The sequence below is a fragment of the Panthera leo genome, chromosome D3 (assembly GCF_018350215.1).
Source record: "Panthera leo isolate Ple1 chromosome D3, P.leo_Ple1_pat1.1, whole genome shotgun sequence".
NCBI lineage: Eukaryota > Metazoa > Chordata > Mammalia > Carnivora > Felidae > Panthera > Panthera leo.
In genome coordinates this window covers 41,449,007-41,474,714 of record NC_056690.1, presented here as the reverse complement: position 1 = coordinate 41,474,714, position 25,708 = coordinate 41,449,007, and the positions used below count along the sequence as shown (strand labels likewise).

Genomic DNA, 25,708 nt, shown 5'->3' with positions numbered 1-25,708 from the left:
TTAGGCACCAGAAAGGTGAAGGTCCAAGTTATTTGGACCTTGGAAAAGGAATTTCAGATCTGCTCTCATACCTACACCCTCATGTCTCACATCCTGGAAGAGAAATATGGAGAAGTGAAACAGCTGGTTATTTGAAATTGTCCATTCTCAGGGCGCCTGGGTGGCTCAGTTGGTTAAGTGTCTGACTTTGGTTCGGGTCATGATCTCACGGTCTGTGAGTTTGAGTCCCGCATCAGGCTCTGTGCTGACAGCTCAGAGCCTGGAGCCTGTTTCGGATTCTGTGTCTCCCTCTCTCTCTCCCCCTCCCCTGCTCATGCTGTGCCTCTATCCACCACTGAAAAATGAATAAACATTTTAAAAAATTAAAGAATGAAAGAACAAAAGGAAGAAAGAAAGAAATCGTCCATTCTCAGGCACCAAGAGAAGATGTGGAATTAAATCAAGCCAGAAATGAAGTTGGCCATGGAGGAGGGGAAAGGCTAAAGTGACTCTCACACATCTAGCATGCCTCTGGAGGAAGGTGATGGGCAAGCAGTAGGTACTGAAGGCAGCAAATCCCATATCACCCTGCCGTGGATACACACAATCTACGGGTGAAGAGAAGGTGAGTAATTGGATAACTGGCAACTGTGAACAGCATATATTCTGGTGTCTTTTCTTGGGGAAACTCTATCCTGGGGCAAAGAAAGGGAACGTGGGGAGCTTCATTAAGTGAGTAAGATAGTGTGGCTTCTAGGGAAAGGGAAAATAAGAGGACTCCAATTCTATAGGACAGTCACTCTGAGAATTAAAGAAGTCATCCAGAACTAACAAAAGCCAGTTAAAGCCCACCAACCAAAGAAAAGACCACCAAGCCATACCTGTTTTTAAAAGTTGCGTTTATTGAACTTGCTATAGTTAGGAGGAACTGGTCATGAGACGTCTCAGTAAGATAGAATAGAGTTTGTGCTGGTGCTGGTGGATTCTGAGAAGGGGTGGGTTCTGAGAAGGGGCCATGTCTGCAACTACAGAATAGTCTTCAGTGTGTTTCATTAGAAACATTGTTGTGTTGGCCTGAATCCTGTTCAAAACATTATTTATCATAGTCTGACCACTAGCAGAGTTGTGCTGCACTTTCTCAGGCTGAAATTAAGATTAAAGGTCCCAGTTGGGGAACGTAATTTGGCTAAGTAAAAGGCCATGGAAAAGCTTCAGTTGCATTGTAGCTCTAGGGAAGCACTCAAAGAAAAATTCCAAGAAAGCAGACCAATTGGAAATATGGCTCGTGTAGAGGCAGGAGGCTGCTTAGCAGTAATCAAAATATCTAAGGTGAGCCTTACCTCAGATACCCAGTGTTTCCTGCACTTCCATGGATAACCTACTCTGTGAGGAGATTTCAGCACATTGGGAGAGAATAACAAAATCCTATTAAGTATAAGATACCATGTACTTCCCCTTCCTGTTGTCGTTGGCTTTGAGCTAGAATACACCTTGAGGAATTTGGCTTTGAGTTGTAAGCAGTCTTTTTCTTAGAGAAGCAAAATTGGAGACAATACACTATTTACTATAAATTTCTGTTTGTTCTGAAAAAGCTACAGGACAGCTAAATGGACAGGTTTAGTTTCATACTGTAAGGCCATAAGGCAAAAATGTTTTCTAAAATGGAAAGGGTTGAGATACTGTGAATCTAAAAGTCTAAAATGTTCATAAGACCCTATGAAGTATCGTGTGTGTGTGTGTGTGTGTGTGTGTGTGTGTGTGTGTGTACTTGGGACTCTACTCAACTTCTTTCTTTTTTGAGAAACCTTTTTTTAGGTTTAGATCACAGAAACAGGAGGAGGGACACACCCAACAGCTGTAGAAGCAGGAAATATCTACTCTAACACTGAAGAACAAAAACACGAAAATTGAGAGTGTTTGTGCATATTTTGTTCCAACTAACTTTCTTGAAAAAGTCCACATTTCACCTACATATGATGAGCAACAGGGATGCTTGGTTCTCTTTGTACAATGTATCCAGCATGATTTAGGCGGTTTTATCTTTGCAACCTTATGTTTTCCTTTGGAGAGTATTTCTTTTCTAAATCACATTCCAGAAGCAATATAGGAGCTAAACGCCATAAGACAGCAGGGAGGCAATGAGTCACAGGGGTGATGTTCACCTCATTCTGAAGGAGGGTCTGTGAAGAGAAACAGACCTGAGTTTGGCTGAGGTCAACATGAACTAAATCACTGATGAGAGTTTTTAGAACTAAAAAATAAAGACACTGAGGAATGCGAAAAATACAAGTTGTCCTTGTTTCTCATAATTGATGTGTTCATGTAAAAGTAAATGAACCACTTGTGTCTCTCTGATGAGGATGCTGACTCCTACCTTTGTGACAGGTCAGCTGCCTTGTAAGGGAAGAATAAGTAAGATCCAGTTGTCAGGAAAGAGCTTCTCTTTCAAGAAAGTGAAACCTAGATAGGAAATGGAAACTTTGCCCATGAGGGAATTTGTGTTTCTCTCTGAGCTTTGTTTGGGAATGAACTGTATGTTTGAGAGACTACTAATAGGGGCAGACCACCTCCACCCATCTTAAGGCAAGGGCTGTAAGCTGCAAAAGATTCACCAGTGTTTTATAAATCAGATTCCATATTCTTTTCTATATCCATCACTCTTTTGTCCCCTTTGGTCCAATCTTTCTCAAAATATGGTATTTGGACTACCTCCATTATAATCACCAGCCACCACAATAGAGTGATTATTTGAATGAAGTGAATCAAATGAATGTTTTGGTTTTTCAGTGCATATAAAAGTGGTGTTTATACTATACTGTAGTCTGTTAAGTGTGCAATAGCATTATGTCTAAAAACAATGTACAAATCATAATTTAAAAATAGTTTATTGTAGGGGTGCCTGGGTGGCTCAGTTGGTTAAGCAGCCGACTCTTGATTTTGGCTCAGATCATGATCTCACCATTATGAAATCGCGCCCTGCATCAGCGTCTCTGCACTATCAGCCTGCTTGGGATCCTCTCTCCCCTATCTCTCTGCCCCTCCCCCTGCTCGCTCTCTCTCTCTCTCAAAATAAATAAAAAAATTTTTTTAAATAATAAAAATAAATAAAAATGCTTTATTTATTAATAGTTCTCCATCACTTGAACTGTCAGTGAATCGTAACTTTTTTGCAGGTGAAGGGTCTTGCCTGCATGTTGATGGCTGTTGACTCATTAGGGTGGTGATTGCAAAAGGATTTCTTAAAAGAAGACAACAGTGAAATTTGCCACATCAATTCACTCTTCCTTTCATGAACGATTTCTCTGTAGCATGAATTCTATTTGATAGCATTTTACCCACAGTAGAACTTCTTTCCAAATTGGAGTCAATCCTCTCAAACCCTGCTGCTGTTTTACCAACTAAGTTTATGGAATATCCTAAAGCCTTTGTTGTCACTTCAACAATGTTCACAGCATTTTCACCAGGAGTGGTTTCCACCTGACGGAACTACTTTCTTTGTTCATCCATCAGAAGCAATCCCTCATCCTTTAAAGTTCTATCATGAGATTGCAGCAATTTGGTCACATCTTCAGGCTCCATTTCTAATTCTAGTTCTCTTGCTATTTCCATCACATCTGCAGTTACTTCCTCCACTGAAGTCTAGAGCCCCTCAAAGTCATCCAGATGCATCAGAGGAATCACTGTCTGTAGAAGCTATAGCCCTGTGAAATGTATTTTCTCAACAGTAAGACTTGAAAGTCAAAATTACTCTTTGATTCCATGAGCTGCCAAATGTATGTTGTGTTAGCAGGCACGAAAACAGCATTCATCTGATTGTACATCTCCATCAGAGTTCTTGAGTGACCAAGTGCATTATTAATAAGTCCTATTTGAAAGGGAATTTTTGTTTTTTTCTGAGCAGTAGATCTCAACACTGGGCTTAAAAGATTAAGTAAGCTATGTTGTAAACAGATGTGTCATCATCAGACTTTGATGCTCCACTTAGCACACACAGAGTAAATTTAGCATAATTCTTAAGGTATTTTTTAAGGATATTTAATTCTTAAAGGATATTCTTAAAGGATATTTAAGAATAATAATTAAGAATAATCAAGGTATTAATATTGAGGTATTAGTTTTCAGAATGATAAATGAGCACTGGTTTCAGCTTAAAGTCACCAGCTGCAGTAGGCCCTAGCAAGAGAGTCAGCCTGTCCTTTGAAGCTTCGAAGCAAGGCATTGACTTCTCCCCTCTAGCTATGAAACTCCTAGATGGCATCTTCTTCCAATAGAAGGCTATTTTGTCTACACTGAAAATCTGTTGTTTAGGGTAACCACCTTCATTGATTATCTTAGCTAGATCTTCTGGATGATTTGCTGCAGCTTCTACATCAGCACTTGCTGCTTCCCCTTGCACTTGGATGTTATAGAGATAGCTTCTTTCCTTAAGCCTCATGATCCAACCTCTGCTAGCATCAGACTTTTCTTCTGCAGCTTCCTCACCTCTCTCAGCCGTCTTAGAATTGAAAAGAATTAGGGCTTTGCTCTGCATTAGGCTCTGGCTTATGGGAATGTTGCATCCAGACCACTAAGGCTTTCTCCATATCAGCACTAAGGCTGACTTAGCTTTCTTATCATTCATGTGTTCACTGAGTTAGCACTTTTCATTTCCTTCAAGAACTTTTGCTTTGCATTCACAACTTGGCTAACTGGTGCAAGAGGCCTAGCTTTTGGCCTATCTCAGCTTTCAACTTGCCTTCCTCACTAAACTTAATTGTTTCTAGCTTCTGATTTCAAATGAGAGATGTGAGACTCTTCCTTTCCCTTGAACACTTAGAGGCCATTGTAGGGTAACAAATTGGCCTAATTTTAATGTTGCTATGTCTCAGGGAATAGGGAGGCCTAAGGAAAGGGAGAGAGACAGGGGAACAGCTGGTGGGTGTAGCAGTCAGAACACACAACATTTATCACATAAGTTTGCTGTTTTATATGTGCACAGTTCATCGTGCCCCAAAATAATCACAATAGAAACATCAAAGATTACCATAACAGGAGTGTCTGGGTGGCTCAGTCAGTTAAGCATCCAACTTCGGCTCAGGTCATGATCTCACAGTTCATGGGTTCAAGCCCCGTGTCAGGCTCTGTGCTGACAGCTCAGAGCCTGGAGCCTGCTTTGGATTCTGTGTCTCCCTCTCTCTCTGTCCCTGCGCCCCCCCCCCCCCCCCGCCACCACCACTCCTGCTCTGTCTCTCTCTTTCAAAAATAAATAAACATAAAAAAAAATCACATAACAGATAGGATAATAGTGAAAAAGTTTGAAATACTGCAAGAATTACCTAAATGTGACACAGAGACACAAAGTGAACAAATGCTGTTGGAAAAATGGCACCAACAGACTTGTTCGATGCAGGGTAGCCACAAACCTTCAATTTGTAAAAAACGCAGTGTCTGTGAAACGCAATAAAGTGAAGTCTAATGAAATAAGGTATGTTTGTACTTGACTGATTTAAAATATCTGGGCATGGAACCTAAGAATCTGTATGTTAAACACCCCTTACATGTTTTTCTTATGCATATTTCAGCCTGATCGCCCCAGCAGGATCTCAGCTGTGCTGCCAGGAATTAAGGAGAAGATCTGTGTTTGTGACAGTGATAGAGTTTTAAAGAGGGAGCTGGTGGTGAAAGCAACATAAAGAGATTCCCAAGTGCAAGATTGGAGTTTCAATATCTAGCTGTTTTATAGAGCCCGTGTGTAAATTCACTTTCTATTGCCAACTGAGAAGACTTTAGTTTGTTATTGCAGGAGGTGGTAATTTCCTGTAGACTTTGACTCTTTCTTTCTAGAGAAAGGCTATAAATACCTTATCTATAATTTGCCACCAGAGGAAGCCTGAAACTTCCAAGTTGGGCTGCTGTTAAATCCTTAAGAAGGTGGCTTTCGTTGAGCCAGTCAATGTCTTTCTGCAACCATCTGAGTAGGATCTCTCTCCGGTGTTCAGTTCTATCTTCTCCAAGTACCAGAATGAATCCTCACCAACATTTTATTTGGAGCCAAAGTCAAAGGTTGGAAAGTAATGCCCTGGCTTCTGTGTGGCCTCACAGGGCCTCTGATGTACCCGAGGGCTCATACAGGACTGGTAGGAAACTTAGTAACAGTGAATACTTCCGCCTTTAATATTTTCTCCCCCACTCACTTGCCTGCCATGCCCACCCCACTATATATTTACACATTGTTAGTCCCAGCCTTCCTGCCTCCTTTCCTTTCCCTCTGCAGGAGTTATTCCAGTTCGAATCTGTAAATGCAAAACTCACACTTTGTCCTGCTCCCAGGATGATTAAGAACATCCCACACTACAGTTAGAAACAAAACAAAACCATTTTGCACTGTTAGGTAAACTGAAAATAGTAGCGTATTCCTGTCTTGTTCTTGTCTCCAGAATAATACACCCTGGAAAATTTCCTGCACATCTGGATTCTCTAAAAAAAAAGTTGGGTGTTTTTTTCCCATTGTCAATAGAATAATGTGAATTTGGTACCTCTGATCATTTTGCCTTTCTTTCCCTTTAAGTGTGTTTTGAATTTGGTGAACCAGTCTTTCTGGAGTCCTCAAAAAGAAGTCTGACACCTTCACACTGATGACACATTTAGGCAAGTTTGTCCAACCTTTCCTAAATGGGTCAGTTTCCTGAGTATTCCTTTGGTGCTCCCTTCCAGCCCTTTGTATTGTGCCCTCCAGAATCCCTTCCATTTTACTAAGATCATTATATTTTCCCATCACCATAAAAGTATAGTTATCCACCCAGTGGCCTGAACCTAAGAACCTGGTAGTCATCCTTGACTCTTACTTCCCCCCACTCCCTTCTCTTATATCTTAAAAGTCTTTCATACAAGTTCATAACACAACCATGACTTATTTATTTATTTATTTATTTAGATGTGAGAGTTTTTATGTTTTAATCTGTTGCTTTTTTGAGAACATCTTTATTGAGATATAATTCACTATCATAAAATTCACCCATTTAATGTGTACAATCACAGTCTAACCTTAGATATTTTTATCACCCCAGGAAGAAATCAGCACCCTTTAGCAGTTAACTATAATCTCTCACTTGGGTTCCCACAGGGCTTAGTTTAAGTGATCCATTAGTGATCCATTCTTCATACTACAGTCAGAGAATTTTCTAAAGTGCTAACCTAAATGCACCGTATCCTAGATTAAAAACCTTCAATAGTTCCTTGGGGTGCCTGGTTGCCTCATTTGGTTAAGTGTCCGATTTTTGATGTTGCCTCTGGTCATCATCTCACAGTTTGTGAGTTTGAGCCCCACGTCAGGCTCTGCACACTGATCCTGCACAACCTGCTTGGGATTCTCCCTCTCTCCCTCTCTCTGCCTCTTCCCCACTTGAACTGTCTCTCTCGCTCTCTCAAAATAAATAAATAAACTTAAAAAAAAACAAAAACCTTCAATAGTTTCTTACTCCCATTGTTGTCCTGAGAGAGCACAAAACCTTTAAGTTGACTCCAGGGCCTTTAAGAACTAACCCTTTTCTGAATTCAAGGATAAACAGTATTTTACAGTCATCTAGGGCCCATGAGGGACCTCAGAAAATTGATGAACCCCATGAATGTGGATGCAAAAGTTGATATGTGCTCGGATATGTTCTCCTCTCGTGGAGAAAAGATGATAAATTGCATTAGATTTTCTAGGGTTTAGAATATCTGGAAGAACAGATTAATTATACATAGTTTTACTCATCTTATAGTTTCGTAATGTCTGTACTTTTATTTGTGGAGTGGGAGACACAATCACATTTTCAAAGTCTGAGATTTCTGAAGATCATTCTGGCCTGGGGTATGGGCTATGCAGCCCAGGGCATGAAAGTCTTACTTGGTAGAATAAAGTCTGTGTGAGCCTAGGTTAGGTTAGTTAAACTAACCATGTAGGGAGGTGATTGGTAGAGGAAGAAAGAGCTGAGAAGGGCCACAGAAATGGGAGAGGAGGTTATTGGAGGGAGAATGGAATGTCAGTGCAGTGAGGCTGATCATTATACCCTGTGGGTGGGATGGGGCGGAATGCTCTTTTGCACATCTTTGAAACCCTAGTGCTTGGCACACAAAAGCATAGGATTGGCCGCAAGTGCTGAATGGATTAACGAATGAATACTTTTTTTTTAATCATTGTTTTTTTTTTTTAATGTTTATTTATTTTGAGGGAGAGGGAGAGAGAGAAAGCCGGGGAGGGGGAGAGAGAGGGAGAGAGAGAATCCCAAGCTGTCAGCACAGAGCCTGTGGGGGAGCTTGATCTCACAAACTGTGAGATCATGACCTGAGTTGGTATCAAGAGTCAGACGCTTAACCGACTGAGTCACCCAGGCGCCCCATGGATGAATACTTTTAATAAGGCATCACAGTTATTTGTTTCTGTGCCTGTTTTATTCATCTCTGACTCACTAATTTTACACGCAGTATTTGTTGTATTGCCCTTAGCTGAATAGCGAGATAGAGGCTAAGTTTGGCACTTGGGAGCACATGTTTTTACTTGTAGCTCAGTTCTCTTGTGCCTGCCACCATGCTGACTCTTTAATGCCGTACGAGAAAAATATGCTCCTCCGAGCCTTCTCAGAGCCTCCCAGACACTTACAAACCACAGTTTCTTTTCTGACAGTTTCATTTCTTCTTGGCTACACCTCTTATGCATAAGCAACATTTTTCCAAAGCTGTGAATTTCAAATATTCAAACCCTTGTATTTTAGGTAAATATAGATGTTTTATCTAATGTATTTAAAAGAGCACAATAAGTGTGTACTTTTGAATCTGCCATGGTACATAATGTCTTAATGGTAATAGACGCCATCTGAAAAGCTTGGTGTATTTGCCAGTATAGCACTTTGCCTCCAACTTCTAACTGATCAAAACGAAGTCTACTGAAACTGAAACTTTCAGAAAAAACAACTCATTTTGCCTAAATTTTAAACAATACTAACAAATATTAGAATTCATTTTTAATTACTTTATGGTTCTTGCTAGAGAATAAGTTTTCAAAACAATGACACACCTTAACATTTTAGCCCTAAGTTCTACAGTTAGAGGATTTCAAGAAGATTTGATACTTGGTGTGAATATACATTGAGGTTACATAGAGAACTGAATTAATGGGAAAAAATGGTTCAATTCACAATATTAAATGAATCCCAAATGAGTTTATCTATAGTGTATAAGTGTTCAGGCTTCAGAGTCAAATAAATTTGGATTTTCATCCAGCTCTGTCAATTACTAGCCATATGACCTTGGGCAAGTGATTTTCCTTTATGTCTCAGTTTTCTCATTTACAATATAGAAATAATATCTATCTAGCAGAATTAATTGCACTAAGTGCCTCAATCACTCAATAATGGCAGTTATTATTATGACTACGTTCACAGTAGGAATATCAATCTGCAATATATCAATTAAGGTTTTTAGTTGCAAGGAAAAAAAAACTATCTCTGGCTCTTTTAAAAGAAACATTATTGGGGCGCCTGGGTGGCTCAGTCGATTGAGTGTCCGACGTCAGGTCAGGACATCATCTCACGGTTCGTGAGTTTGAGCCCCATGTTGGTCTCTGTGTTGACAGCTCAGATCCTGAAGCCTGCTTTGGATTCTGTCTCTCTGTCTGTCCCCTGCTTGCACTCTGTCTCTCTCTCTCTCAAAAATAGATAAACATTAAAAAAATTAAAAAGGAATGAATCTCCATTAATAAAAAATATAAATAAATGACAGAAACATTATTTTTGACAGGAATCTGTGCAGCTTGTGGATTTCCTGGGAGGTTGGAAAACCCGACTTAATAGCTACATAGCCAAAAGTATGACTAGAATCAAGAACTGCTTCCGTGAGAACACCACTGCCAGCTCCATAGTGGACATCACTCTACCCTAGGCTAAAGTGCCTCTGTTGCCTCCACTGGCTGGATGCGATGGTTGCTGTTTCATTAATGTCTGATTGGTCACATGAGTGTGTCTCAGAGGCCTGGGAGACTAGAATAAGGAGTTTCTGCCACTTACAGCCACACATTCAGTCAGAGATGTGCTCTGTCTGGCACCTAAATTTATATGATGGGAATCCGTCAAATATAGGAGATTGAGAGGCTGCATAGCCAAAAATACACAAGTATGCATTGTACTTCCCAGGGAGAAACAAATATATGAGATTGCCTTGACTCCTCTCTTTTTCCCATTCTCCACAGCCAATCCATTAGCAAATCTGTCAGCCTCACCTTCAAAATATATCAAGCACCTGACCACTGCACCTCAGCTCCCTCACTACCAGCCTAGATCAAGCCCTTATTATCTCTTGTCTGGATTATTGAGTCAGCCTCTAGCCATTAAGCCTCTTACAGTCTATCTTCAACATAGTCATCAGAGTAGTTCTCTTAAAAAATGTGTCAGATCATGGGGCACCTATCTGGCTCAGTCGGTTAAGCACCTTGATTAAGACTCTTGATTTCAGCTCAGGTCATGATCTCACAGATTATGGGATCGAGCCCCGTGTCCAGCTCTGTGCTGGCAGCGTGGAGCCTGCTTGTGATTCTCTCTCTCCCTCTTTCTCTGCCCCTACCCTGCGTGTGCTCTCTCTTTCTCAAAATAAATAAATAAACCATTTAAAATTATATATGTCAGACCATATCACTCCTTTGCCCAAAGTCCTCCAATACTTTCCCTTTTATTCAGGGTGAATATCAAAATCATCACAGTGACCTACAAGCCTCTTTCCATTAATCCTTCTCTCCCCCATTTCTCTCTCTATTATTTTTATTCCCATCCTCTATTACTCTATCACAACACCAACTATGCTCAAAACTCAGGATCTTTGCACTTATTTTTCCCTCTGCCAGGAACATTTGTCTCATTGATCTTTATAGCTTGCTCCTTTACTTCCTTCAACTTTCTCCTCAAATATCATCTTATCAGAAAATGTTCTTTGTCCGTTGTATAAAATAGTGACCCTCCGGCTCCTAGGACTCCCCTCCCTTAAAATTTTTCTCCACAGCGCATTAATCATCATTCGACATTCTGTATATTTCATTGTTAAATTGTTTCTGCCTCCTCCTATTGAATATGAGCACCATGAAGATAGAAATTTTGATTTTATCCTCAATGTCTAGTTGGCACACAACAAGCATTTGATGAATGAATGAATGAATGAATGAACAACAGATCTTTAATTATCACTTTATTTATCCTCTAAATAAGGTACTATAAGGTACCCTATTTACTGTACTAGATGTCCAAAATAGCGTCAGCACAAAATGGTGTTCTTACAGTTATGTTTTAAGGATAGATCTTATTATTCCACTCACACATATATAATTTTTCTCTTGCTTCTGATTTCTGATAAGCTTCTCAACATGGGGTATGAGAGGGTGGAGAAGTCACAGGGTCATTCTAGTCCAGAGGGTCAATTTTACTTTTAGAATTTGAAGGAGAAGTTTTCTAATTTTTTTTAAGTTTATTTATTTATTTTGAGAGAGAGCATTCACAAGTGGGGAAGGGGCAGAGAGAGAGGGAGAGAGAATCCCAAGCAGCCTCTGTACTGTCAGTACAGAGCCAGACACAGGGCCTGAACCCACAAAAAGCAAGATCATGACCTGAGTCAAAACCAAGAGCTCAATAGGCTGAGCCACGCAGGAACCCCAAGAAAGTTTTCAATTTTGTTCCTCTTTAAAAGTTTGCCACATACATGTTTATATACAAATAGAATCAAGTTTTTCCATTTGGTTCAGTTGGGCAAAATCATGAAAATCCAGGAAGGAAAAAAATTTATGTAAGCAGTGAGTGATTAGAAAATTTATTCCTTCTATGTTGTTAGGGAACTTTGTCTGTTAGTCCAGTAATTGAATCAGAATGCACAGGGTAGTTAAGAACACTATGCAAAAGGGTTTGGGGGAATCTCATAATGAGCTTGATGTGGAGGCAAATAACAGCTTTCCAAGCACAATTAAGTCTTTAGTCTTAAGTAATACCAGTCAGTTTTAAAAGTTTATACTGCACTCAGTTCCTTATTAAACTATGGGTTTTGCTACTGTAGAAATGGCAGTTGACCACAACCTCAAGTGTCTCTTATGTGAGAAAACACTAGGCAAAAAGAGGAAGAGATCATCACTCCTTCAGTGACACTTAAAAACCAACTATATGACATGACACCCCTGAAGAATAAGGTGAGGTGGTTTTCTCTATTGGAAATAAAAATAAATAAATAAATAAAACTAGATTATTAAAGTAGTGCAATATTACCAGAGAGGAAAAAAAAGATTAACCAAAACAACACTCTAGAAAACCTAGGAACAGAAGAATGCATTCAATTACACAAGATATAGCAGAGAAAAATAGGCTGACTATTCAATAAATGATGCTCAATAGTTAATTATTCATTAAAAAAATGAGATCAGTTCCTTTGTCAAGTATGATACAAATAAACTCCACTGAAATTAAAGAAAACAATTTTTAAATGGAAAAAAATTTTAACTTTAAGAATAAAATTTGAGAAAACATTGGAAGTAGAGGAATTTTTATTTATTTTTTTTAATGTTTATTTATTTTTGAGAGAGAGAGGCAGACACAAATTCCAAAGCAGCCTCCAGGCTCTGAGCTGTCAGCACAGAGCCTGACATGGGGCTCAAACTCACAGACTGCAAGATCATGACCTGAGTCGAAGCCGGACACTTAAGCAACTGAGCTACCCAGGCACCCCTATTTTTTTTAAGTTTATTTATTTATTTTGAGGGAGAGAGAGAAGGGGGAGGAACAGAGAGAGGGAGAGAGAGAAAATCCCAAGTGGTTCTGTACTGTCAGGTGGAGCCTGACACAGGGTTCAAACCCATGAACCATTAAATCATGACCCAAGCCAAAACCAAGAGTTGCATGCCCAACCGACTGAGCCATCCAGGCACCCCTGGAAGTAGAGGATTGTTAAAAGGAGACCACAAAACACTAACCGTAATGGAAATAATTGATAAATTACATTATATTAAGATCAAGTATTACTGTTCATTAAGAGATCTCCCAAAGAAGGAACAATACAAGCCACAAACTGGGGAAAGATGTTAACAAGATATACAACCAGCCATGGTTTAGTAGCCACTATATAGACAGAACTCCTAAAAATCAATTGTAAATGTCAGATAAACCTATAGAAAACGGGCACACAATGTGAGAGGCATTTCACAGAAGGGAAAACACAATGAGGGAATACACATATGGAAAGATGCTCAATCTCATTTATAAGGAGGGAAATGCAAATTACAACCATAATGAGATAGTATTTCTCATTCACCAGATGGACAAAAAAAATTTTTTTTAATTTTTTTAATGTTTATTTATTTTTGACAGAGAGAGAGAGAGACAGAGCATGAGCGGGGGAGGGGCAGAGAGAGAGGGAGACAGAATCCAAAGCAGGCTTCAGACTCTGAGCTGTCAGCACAGAGCCCGACACGGGGCTCGAACCCACAGACTGCGAGATCATGACCTGAGCCGAAGTCGGTCGCTCAACCGACTGAGCCACCCAGGTACCCCAGGACAAAAAAAATTTCAAGTAAAAAACACTCCTACGTGTTAACAAGGGAAGGGAGTGGGCAGTACTCTTCTATAGTCTTGCTTAAAATTTTGGCCTTATCTGGTAAATTTATAAGTACACATACTCTATGGCACTTGATATATATTCTATGCGGTATATCCATTGCATAAGAAAGTCAGAACATAACACACAAATATTCATAGAAGCCTGATTTTTAAAAAGCAGAAACAAACAAGAAACCCAAATCCTAGAAATAATTAAAACGTCTATTGAGTCCATCTTCCTCCCAGGAGTGGCTGGTGGCATAATGGTCACGGTGCTCCTCGATTGTTGTGTGGCCCCACAAAGTTGGCCCCAGGGGGGACCTGGGCATCCCTCGGAGGTAAACACAGCAGATGGGGACAACAGCTTCAGGGAAGCAGGATATGCTGCCATGTTGGACTAGATCAATTCCTGTCTGGACCATATGGAGGAAAAATGAACACCTCCACCCCTGCCTCCAGGAGCTGCTTGAGTCCCACTTGATAGTTGAGTTCTGCCTTGGATTCCAGCAGCAGATGGGGGAGGGTCCTAGTGATGCCAGCCCCCAGGCTCTGGGAGCCCCTAACCAACCCCAACCCTACCTCCCTGGGCTAGGCTCTGGCCTAGGCATTCATCACCTGGCTTAGATAGCTTCTCAAGGGCTGACCTACAGGTCGTCTGGTCCTCCTCTTGTTGTGCCTGGATCAGCCCCCTCCTGGCATCCCCTTTGGGGGTCAGGTGTGGGCCTGCCACCCACCCACCTTGCCTGCCTGACCAATTCTTGGGTACTCTCCACTCTGCCCAGGCCTTGAACGACCACATTAAATGGGTCTCCAACGTAATAATAAATAATAATAATGATAATAATAATATATCCATTGATAGAATGGAAAAAATGTGTTATATTATATCAAGAAATATTGTATAGAATGAACTACAGCTACATGCATCAGCATGAATGAATGTCACAAATATTCGAGCAAAAAAAAAAGTAGTTGCAGAAGAATACATAAAAGTATATGTGATAACTGTGATTTATAATATGAAATGTATATCTGATCTTGCTGTTCCTGACACATAGCCCTAAAACCCTTAGAATTTCTTAAGTGGTAAGAGAGATTCATAACAATCCCCTTACAACTATTTCTGAGTTTATGTTAATGAGGGGATTCTTAGAAAGCCCTGAGGATGGAGGTTGTTTGCCCGTGGAAACAACCAGGATTGGAGGAATTTTCAGTCCCACCCACCCACCACCCATCTCCTAGGAAGGGAGAGGAACTGGAGGTTGAATCAGTCACCAATGGCTGATGATTTAATCAATCATGCCTATGTAATGAAGCCTCCACAAAAACCCAGAAGGATGGTTTGGAGAGTTTCTGCGTTGATGAAGGCACAGAGGTTCTGGGACAGTGGAGAGCCGAGAGAGAGAGAGAGAGAGAGAGAGAGAGAGAAAGAGAAAACATGGAAGCTCCATGTCCCTTCCCCCATACCTTGCCCTAGGCATCTCTTCCCTCTAACTCTTCTTGAGTTATGTTCTTTTATGATAAACCTGTAACCTGGTAAGTAAATGTTTTCTTGAGTTCTGCGAGCTGCTCTAACCAATTAATTGAACCCAAGGATGGGGTAGTGGAAACCTCCAACTAATAGCCATTGTGTCCGAAGCACAGGTGACAACATGGACTTGTGATTGAGCATCTGAAGAGCAGAAAGGAGGCAGCCCTGTAGGACGGAACCCTTCACCGGCGGGATCTAATTAAACTGTAGGGTGCCCTACTGGTGTTGCAGAACTGCTTGCTATGTGGGAAACACACATCCAGGGCCAGAACTGAGGTAGTGTTGTAGTGGAATATTGAAAGTAGAGGAGACACACAGCAAGTGTTGTTTTTCCTTTACACTATATAAAATTCAAAAACTTTTGGAAACCAAATAACCTATCGTAAACAAAAGGAAAAAATACCTACACATTTCTTTTTTTTTTCAATATATGAAATTTATTGTCAAATTGGTTTCCATACAACACCCAGTGCTCATCCCAAAAGGTGCCCTCCTCAATACCCACCACCCACCCTCCCCTCCCTCCCACCCCCCATCAACCCTCAGTTTGTTCTCAGTTTTTAAGAGTCTCTTATGCTTTGGCTCTCTCCCACTCTAACCTCTTTTTTTTTTTCCTTCCCCTCCCCCATGGGTTTCTGTTAAGTTTCTCAGGATCCACATAAGAGTGAAACCATATGGTATCTGTCTTTCTCTGTATGGCTTATTTCACTTAGCATCACACTCTCCAGTTCCATCCACGTTGCTACAAAAGGCCATATTTCATTTTTTCTCATTGCCACGTAGTATTCCATTGTGTATATAAACCACAATTTCTTTATCAATTCATCAGTTGATGGACATTTAGGCTCTTTCCATAATTTGGCTATTGTTGAGAGTGCTGCTATAAACATTGGGGTACAAGTGCCCCTATGCATCAGTACTCCTGTATCCCTTGGGTAAATTCCTAGCAGTGCTATTGCTGGGTCATAGAGTAGGTCTATTTTTAATTTTCTGAGGAACCTCCACACTGTTTTCCAGAGTGGCTGCCCAATTTGCATTCCCACCAACGGTGCAAGAGGGTTCCCGTTTCTCCACATCCTCTCCAGCATCTATAGTCTCCTGATTTGTTCATTTTGGCCACTCTGACTGGCGTGAGGTGATATCTGAGTGTGAATACCTACACATTTCAAAACAGAAAGTACCTTAGTAGTAAAGAGATGTTATTTTGGGAGGGGCCTTCAAAATATCAGGAATACTATTTTTCTTAAGTTGAGTGGTGGCTACACATGTCTTTAACAGAAACTTAGGTTATATGTACTGTTATATGTGGAATAGAAGAAAGAAAACAAATGAACAAAGGAAAAAGAGACAAAAATCTAGACTCAAATACAGAGAAGAGACTGTTGCAGTGGGTGGGGGGGGGGGGAGATGGGAGAAATAGGTGAAAGAGATGAAGAGTACACTAATTGTGTGGAGCACTGAGAAATGTATAGAATGGTTGAATTATTATATTACGCACCTGAAACTAATATAACACTCTATGTTAATTATACATCAATACAGAAAGTGTTTTCTCAAAAAAGATCATTGATATTTTTGGAATGTTTGTTACAGGAACAAAAGCTGACTGGTATTGATGACAGACATGGGGAATTTCCTATTGGTGGCAAAGGTACCCCATCTCCTTTAGTTAAAGAATATTTGGAAGAACAAGTAGCAGAGCTTTGGGGCCAGTCTGGGTATAAGTTTTGAACATATTGGCTAACCTCTTTGAGTTCCAGGTTGCTAAATTGTAAAACGGCCTTTCTGGGGTGTTGCGACACTTAAATAAGATAGTTTATGTAAAACCCATTGCTATAATGAGGACATACAAAACATGTGTTTTCTCCCTAAACATGATGAAGGAGCAGAGATGAATACTTGAGGAATGACTGAGTGAATGAGTGAATCCTTCCAAATCTGTGTCCTCATTCATTGGAGCACTCCCAAGTCTGCATGTGTTCTTGTACCTTTCTTCTTCACGGCTGTTTTTTTCTTTTAATGTTTATTTATTTTTGAGAGAGAGAGAGAGAGAGAAAGAGAGAGACAGACCAGGAGTCGGGGGGGGGGTGGTGCAGAGAGAGAGGGAGACACAGAATCTGAAGCAGGCTCCAGGTTCTGAGCTGTCAGCACAGAGCCGGATGCGGGGCTCGAACTCACCAACCCTGAGATCATTACCTGAGCCGAAGTCGGAGGCTTAACCAACTGAGCCACTCAGGTGCCCCTGTTTTTTGTTTTTTCTTCAGCTGCTAATTTATCCTGGGCAGAGTCTGAGAAGGGTTATTCTGCTTCAAACAAGAATCCTGGGTCTTTAAAATGCTGCAGTGCTGGCAGTCCAATATCTGGGGACCTTCTTTGCTTCTTCAGTGACATATCTTTTTCTGCTGGATAGATTTGCCCAGTTTTAAGACCTCTCTAGCCGTGGTGTCCTCCTCCCACCAGCAGAGCCCCCCAGGCAATAGGCTGGATGGGGTGTGACCAGGGCTACAAGGCTCAGAGGCCCAGGCCAGGGTGCTGCTGGCCCTATGGTCCTGGCAACTATATAGATTTTTTTTGAAGGAAATACTAACCAATGTTTTATTATCAAAAGGTGAAAACACAATCAAACAGTTAATTTAAAATGTTTAAGGTGTTTTATTCAAAGTTGGTTCTTTTTTTTTTTTTTTAAACGTTTATTTATTTTTGAGACAGAGAGAGAGACAGAGTATGAACGGGGGAGGGTCAGAGAGAGAGGGAGACACAGAATCCGAAACAGGATCCAGGCTCCGAGCTGTCAGCACAGAGCCCAACGCGGGGCTTGAACTCACTGGCCGCGAGATCATGACCTGAGCCGAAGTCGGACGCTCAACCAACTGAGCCACTCAGGCGCCCCGAAAGTTGGTTCTTTAAGTGACATGGAAATTAAAGCTAATATATCAGGAGAAAGTTGGGAAAGGCTTATATGGCTGGAGATATATTCTGAGATCTTAGCTTATTTTAACACGTTTTTCCTTCTTTGATTTTCCCAAAACCAACCCCACCAACTGCCTACTGTAATTCAAGAAAATAGCAGACTGTGTGATTTCTTGCCCCAGGAGAACTTTGTCACAATTACTTTGGTGGCCCTCAAAGATCCATTTCTCCCATATTCTTGCCTGTGGTATCATCCCTTCCCTTTAATCTAGGCTGGCCCTATGACTTGCTTTAACCAATGTAGTATGGCAGAAGTAATGCTGTTCCAGTCCTAAACCTTCAATTTTGCAAGCTTCCACTTTTGGGCTCTAGGGGGAGTCAGCCACTAGTCTGACTACACTGAGACCACCTCTATGAAAATCCTAATTTAGCCATGAGGAAGAGTTGAGAAAGAGATCTGAGGGTCCTGGCCAACACGCCCAGCAGAGCTCCCAGCAAACAACCAGCACCAACTTGCCAGCTATATGAGTAAGGCATCTTAGTGTGACTCCTCAAAGAACTGCCCAAGCTGATACCACCAGGGGCAGAGAAATCTGGTTCCACCAAGCCTTGCCAAAATTGCAGAATCATGAGAAAATGAAAAATGTTTTTTGGGGGCATCTGGGTGGCTCAGTCGGTTAAGCGTCCGACTCTCAGTTTCGGCTCAGGTCACAATCTCATACATAGTTCATGAGTTTGAGCCCTGCGTTAGCAGTGTGGAGCCCGCTTGGGATTCTCTCTCTCCCTCTCTCTCTGTCCCTCCCCCACTTGCTCACACACTCTCTCTCTCAAAATAAATAAATAAACTTAAAAAAAGAAACAAAGAAAAAGATTATTATTTTAAGCCACTAGGTTTAAAGGTAATTGGTTATACAGCAATAGATAACTGAAACAAGGTGCAGAGTAGAAAAGATACTTCCCTCCTGGGAACTTTTTTTCTAAAAACCTAAGCTCTTAGAGGAATGCAAAGGGCTTTGGAGAGGGGATGAAAATGAGTGAAGGACTTCTAGGGATAGATAGAGTACCTTGAAGAAAGATGAAGAGAGATGGATTAAAATTAAAATTAAAGGGGCACCTGGGTGGCTCAGTTGGTTAAGCATCTGAGTCTTGATTTTGGCTCAGGTTATGATTTCACGGTTCGTGGGATTGAGCCCTGTGTTGGGCTCTGTGCTGACAATGCAGAGCCTGCTTGGAATTCTCTCTCTCTCTCCCTCTCTCTCTCTCAAAATAAATAAACATTTAAAAAGAGTTTATTTATTTACTTATTTATTATTTTTGAGAAAGAGAGCACAAGCAGGGGAGAGGCAAAGAGATAAAGAGGGAAACAAAGAATGTGAAGCAGGCTCCAGGCTCTGAGCTGTCAGCGCAGAGTCCAACATGGGGCTTGAACCCGCAAACTGTGAGATCATGACCTGAGCCACCCAGGTGCCCCCATAAGTAAACATTTTTAAAAATTAAAATTAAAGAAAGATTCCCTCTGGGCTGGTAAGAAGAGAGGGTACTCCCAACTCTCCTAGCTAGCTATATAGCACACCTGAGCAGATGAGATCAAAGCCTTGCAAGTGGTTCCCATGTTCGAGGTAGCACAAAAGCAACAGGAAGCCATCAGATCTAAAGAGGCCATGTTGACAACGATGAGCTTCTCTCCCCACTACTCAGAACTTGGAACTTTTGTTGTTGTTGTTGTTGTTGTTGTTGTTGTTGTTTTACCTTTTTTATTTTTGAGAGACAGAGAGAAACAGAGCACAAGTGGGGGAGGGCCAGAGAGAGAAGGAGACACAGAATCCGAAGCAGGCTCCAGGATCTGAGCCGGCAGCACACAGCCCGACACCGGGCTCGAACTCAAGAACTGTGGGATCATGACCTGAGCCAAAGTCGGACGCTTAACCGACGGAGCCACCCAGGCGCCCCAGAACTAGGAATTTGTTAAAACTAGAAACAAAGGAACCTCCGGATGTTTTCTACCAACCTGGTAGATTGGGGCTCAGAGTCATAAACAATTTTAGCTGTCAAAGTCCGAACTCAGTCTGAGTCACCAAAATTGTCCTTACCTTTATTTACCTTAAGAAGTGTACTTAAAAAAAATTTGGGGGGCACCTGGGTGGCTCAGTAGGTTAAGCGTCCAACTTCGGCTCAGGTCATGATCTCACAGTTTGTGAGTTCGAGCCCTGAATCGGGCTCTGTGCTGGCAGCTCAGAGCCTGGAGCCTGCTTCAGATTCTGTGTCTCCACCTCTCTCTGCCCCTCCCATGCTCATGCTATGTCTTTGTCTCTCAATAATAAACGTTAAAAAATTTTTTTTTAAAGTTTTGTTTTTTGAGGGCTGCCTGGGTGGCTCAGTTGGTTAAGCTTCTGGCTCTTGATTTCAGCTCAGGTATGGTCACACAGTTGATGAGTTTGAGCCTCACATGGGGCTCCATGAGGTCAGGGTGGGACTCGCTCTCTGCCCCTCCCCCTCTGCTTGGGATTCTCTCTCTCCGCCCCTCCCTCTCTCTTCCCCTCCCACTCTCACACGGTTCACACGCTCGCTCTCAAATAAACTTACAAGAAAATTTTGTTGGGAAGATAGGAGTATTCAAAAACTCCCTTTCCTTGCTCTTTATATTCTAGGTATTTTTATTTGAGGAGAATTTAACTTCACAGCAAATCCTAACAAGATTGTAATTTCTCCCCCTTCTTTCTGCCAACTGTCTTAGACCTGTAATGTTTTATCAAACTGGTCTCATCACAGTACACAGACAATAGCACTAACCCAGAATCAGCAGGGATTTCTGTAAGCTTCCTTGTATTGTGGGATAGGACCACTCAGGAGTTGGGCTATATGACTAGCTTTGACAAATGACATCAGCAAATGCAATGCAAGCAGAGCTTTCACAGGCATTTGCACATTAGAGTTTTTCCTTTTGAAATTCTGTGACAGCCAAGTAAGAAAACCAAGCTCATTAGAGATGCCTAGTAGAGGTGAACTGAGCTTCAGTTCCCAATAGTCTCAGCTGCCAGCCGAGTGAATGAGACCACAGTGGACTTTAGCCCCAGTCAGGCTGCTAGGTGACTTCTGCTGTAGATGTGATCTCAAGTAAGACCAGCAGAACTGCCCAGTGAAGTTCAGTCCAAATTTCAGAACCGTGAGTAAATACATGGCTCCTGGTTGAAACCACTAAGTTTTTTTAATTTTTTAAAATTATTTTTTATTTTTTTAAAGCTTATTTATTTTGAGAGAGACAGAGACAGAGACAGGGCAAGTAAGGAAGGGGCAGAGAGAGAGGAAGAGAGAGAGAATCCCAAGCAAGCTCTACGCTGCCCGCACAGAGCCCAATGCAGGGTTTGAACCCACAAAACCGTGAGACCATGACCTGAGCCAGAACCAAGAGTTGGACACTTAACTGACTGAGCCACCCAGGTGCCCCCTAGTAAGATTTTTAAATGTAAAACTGTTTACTGACCACTGTTTACCAATATTTACAATAAAGTATGCAATACACAGTTGAATGACATTCTGATTACTATAGAGTTACTGTGTTTCCTGACTTCTGCTGGACCAGTAACACAAATACTGAAAAGACTGAACCTACATGTAAGGAATAGGTCGGGTAAAGGAAAAATATGCAAATCAATAGTTTAAACTACAAAAGTTTGTTTGCTCATTTATGCAGTAGGTCCAAAACAGCAACATTTCTAATCACCTGATTGGTTTCATGAACACTTTCCATGAATTACGATCTTTCAATCAATATAACACAAAGATTTCAACCTTTTGTAAAGGAATGGTTCTCTAAGAAGAACTTTGAATGCCCATTTAACTAAGCCTTGTTTGGCTTATTAAAAAACACCATTATTTGTTTAGTTTTCTCCCCTGAGTGGTTAGGTTATTGGTAGTGATAAAATTTTTTCCTTTCAGGGAGTTTTGCAAATAAACTGTTACATTTATATAATTATAGATAAAGTAGGAATTGTGATGTCTACTTTAAGTTGTTTAATTAATTATAGAATCATCTATTTGGGTGAGAGTTTCTGGCTTCAGAAAACTTCAATTTAGTTTGAAGTAATCTATTTCTTGGGTTGCTCAGAATGATGGCATCCCAGAAACAACATGAACTTACTCATGGTTGTAAAATGCTATTTTTGTTTTGGTGAATGCAAAAAAAAAAAAACAAACCAAAAAACAAACAAACAAAAAAAAACCCCAAAACCCCATAAACAACCATTTACACTTGTATTTATGTATACACACAAAAACACTTAAACAAAATACCCAGAATGGTCCTTAGCCATTATAGGTTAAACAAGTTCTGATTCAGCAATGACTATGGGCATTTTTTTAACATTTAGAAAAACTGTTCCCTAATGCAGATAGAATAATGTACAACAGTATCATGTGTTCTTTTCTGATAAATGAAGTAACTATAGCTTCATTTTTATTTGTCCAAAGTAACAGTGCTATTGATGCAAAAACCAAAAACAACCCAATAATTCTCTCAATACTACTCAAAATGAACAGATTAAATTTGATTTTCTTTAGAATGAAAATGGCTCAGTTGGTTAAACAATCAACTCTTGGTTTCGGCTCATGTCATGATCTCATGGCTCGTGGATTCAAGCACCACGTTTGGCTCCATGCTAATGGTGCAGAGCCTACTTGGGAATCTCTCTCCCTCTCTCTCTGCCCCACCTTGCTCTCTCTCTCTCTCAAAAAATACTCATAAAAAAAGACATACATACATATATATATAGGTGTATATATATATATATATATATATGAACAATTATGTTCATATATACAATTATGTTCTTGTCCAGCATCTTCTGGACAAGAATGCAGAGTTTGTCTCTTTTTTTGAAGAGCAATTACAATTTAAGGGCACTTCATGTTTGCCTCTTTTGCCAACACTGTGTCTGTCTCATCTGCATCTCTCCATTTCATGAGAAAGATTAATTCTTTGTTGTTGTCTATGACACTAAGTATTTGTTTAGGACCAAGACCATTGGCAAAACATCTTGGTTAGTCAGCAACATCTCTTTTTTTCTTTGATTTGCTATCATCAGATTCACTGTCAGATAAAGATTTTCTTTGTCCTTTTTCTTTAATGGCTTTTTGAGAATTAAAAAAAGTGCAATTAACTATGGATGATCTAAATTTTCTTCAGGTTTTCAAGTATTGTCAGAATCTGTAAATCTCTTCCACTTAAAGAACTACTCCACCCTCCCATTCTCTACACATCGGTACCGTACTTTTTCCACCACCAAATCTTTAGGCTCTTCAACTCTTTACTTCTTCCTTTTTAAGTTTTATTTTATTTTTATTTTTTATTTTAGAGAGAGAGAGAGAGAGCAGAAGGGGGGCAGAAGGGCAGAGAGAGAGAGAGAGAGAGAGAGAGAACTTAAGCAGGCGCCATTCTCAGTGTGGAGCCTGACGCAGAGCTCCCTCCCACATTCCCCGATCCTGGGATCATGACTAGAGCCAAATTCAAGAGTTGAATGCTTAACCAACTGAGACAGCCAGGTGCCCCTCTTTTACTTCTTCCATTTGTTTCTTTTCCATTTTTAAAAAGTGTTTTATTTTGAAAGAGACAAAGACAGGGCCAGCGGAGTAGAGGCAGAGAGAATTTCAAATGGACTCTGCACAGTCAGCACAGAGCCTAATGCAGTGCTGAAACTCAGGAAGGTGAGATCATGACCTGAGCCAAAAACCAAGAGTTGGAGGCTTAACCGACTGAGCTACCCAGGCGTCCCTCTTTCCCATTTTTTGCAATGTAGTGTTACCGAAGGCCATTTTTAGTTGTGGGCTTGAAGAGTTATACTATTCACTGCCTTCCAGCAGCTCTAGTCTGGGTCTATGGCATTTCAGATTATGGGGGCCATGTCCCAGAGGGTGGGCCCTGGAGAGCTGTGCAAGAAGCTACTTAGTTTTTGGGGTAGATTGTTGTACAGCAATAGATAAATGGTAAAGGAACACTTATTTACAGTCTATATGGTAAGATGGCTAATGAAAATAAAAATTGAGTCAGTTGAAGAGAACTAGTTGTGATACTGGGTCATTGCAAACTTTTTTCAAATTGAATAAAGAACAAACTCATCTTTTTTTGTTGAAAAAGCTATTTGGAGAGTTTCTCTGGAGAACAAGTTATGGAAATGGTTCTGAGGCTATTCAGGTTACCATACTGGCACATGAGACTGATTCACACTTGACCTCTGAAGAAGATACTATCAATACTTCCATCAATAGTTGCCCATAATATTATAGTACACTTCTCTGGCAGTTTTGTATTTCTCCTCTTGGCAATTATCTTGAAATCTCTTCTACAGACGTGAAAAGAGTTTCTGCTCGTATCCACATATCTATACTGTACAGAGAAATGGGACTCCCCTGATGATGAACCGGCCCTAATCTCAATTTGATGAAAGAGTAACGCAATTTGTTTTACCCATTAGCTAAGAATTTTATTCCATTTGTATTTTTCTCGAGATATTTAAATCAAAGACTATTACATTATAGAAGGAAATAGTTCACATGAATTTGTGAAGTAAAACATGACATCAAAGAAATCCCATAGGAGTTAGAGGTTACTTTGGTCTGCCTTCTCCTACTTCTCCCTTCAAGAACATTAATGGCATTTGGCCACAACTTGCCTCTTGCCAACTATATCTCCCACTATCTACTGCTCTATTCTCTCCACTTCCAGTCCTAATTATGTTCCCCAAACATACATGCCTTCACACTCTTGTTCATACTATATTCTACCTTTAATATCGTAAGTCTAGCCACTCCCCTCCCCCAAGATTCTGGAACAAGCAAATCTAAGCTTATAACATACACTAATGATAATAATCCATCTATATAATTAACCATGAAGATCTTTCCAAACCTAGTAAAACGGAAAATATACTAAATAATTACCTGAAATTTTTGGAGAATTGAAAAATCCCAGTCTGCTACTTTGGGATTTGGGAATTTAAATGTCACTCTCAAGTACAAAATATTCACTAAACATTTTTAAGAATTGGAGAGTAGGGGCGCCTGGGTGGCTCAAAGTCCAACTTGGTCTTGGGTCATGATCTCACCGTTCGTGGGTTGGAGCCTGCAGGCTCTGTGCTGACAGCTCAGAGACTGGAGCCTGCTTCAGATTCTGTGTCTCCTTCTCTCTCTCAAAAATAAATAAATTAAAAAAAAAAAAAAAGAATTAGAGAATAAATGACTGAGTCCTCCCAACAATGACATTTTTATTTGTTGTTGAGTTAGGGCACTACCGGCGGTAAGCATGTTTAATGAAAGGCAATAAAGACTTTTATGAAAGCAGACTATATGGTAAGCATTTTGCTAAAATTACGTAACTTAATCCTTTGGCATAGGTGTTCTCATTCACAATTTTTGGCAACAAGACCGCTGCCGTGAAGGTCTGGCCAGTTCAGTGGGAAGGTTTAGAATCGCAGACATTTCGGGACCCTCAGAGGCCGCCTGAGGGAAGGCCACAGTGACGTCAGAGAACCTAGGTTCGGACGTTCTCAGGGACCAGCTTTGTCTCAGTGGCCCACACTGGAGCCCACAAAGAACCACCAGCAAATGGGGTGGAAAAGGTGGCGTAGGTGCCTGGGCGTCTGTTTTCTCCGCGTGGGGACACACGTGCTCGCTACGTAGGAAATCCCACCCAGCGACGCCCGAGGCCCGCCAGCCCGACCTC

General features: G+C 40.8%; 1 pseudogene; it reads right to left on the bottom strand.

Annotated features, from left to right (window-relative positions):
• Window positions 1-23,802, bottom strand: LOC122203108 (annotated as a pseudogene).
• Between the last annotated feature and the right edge of the window lie 1,906 nt (window positions 23,803-25,708).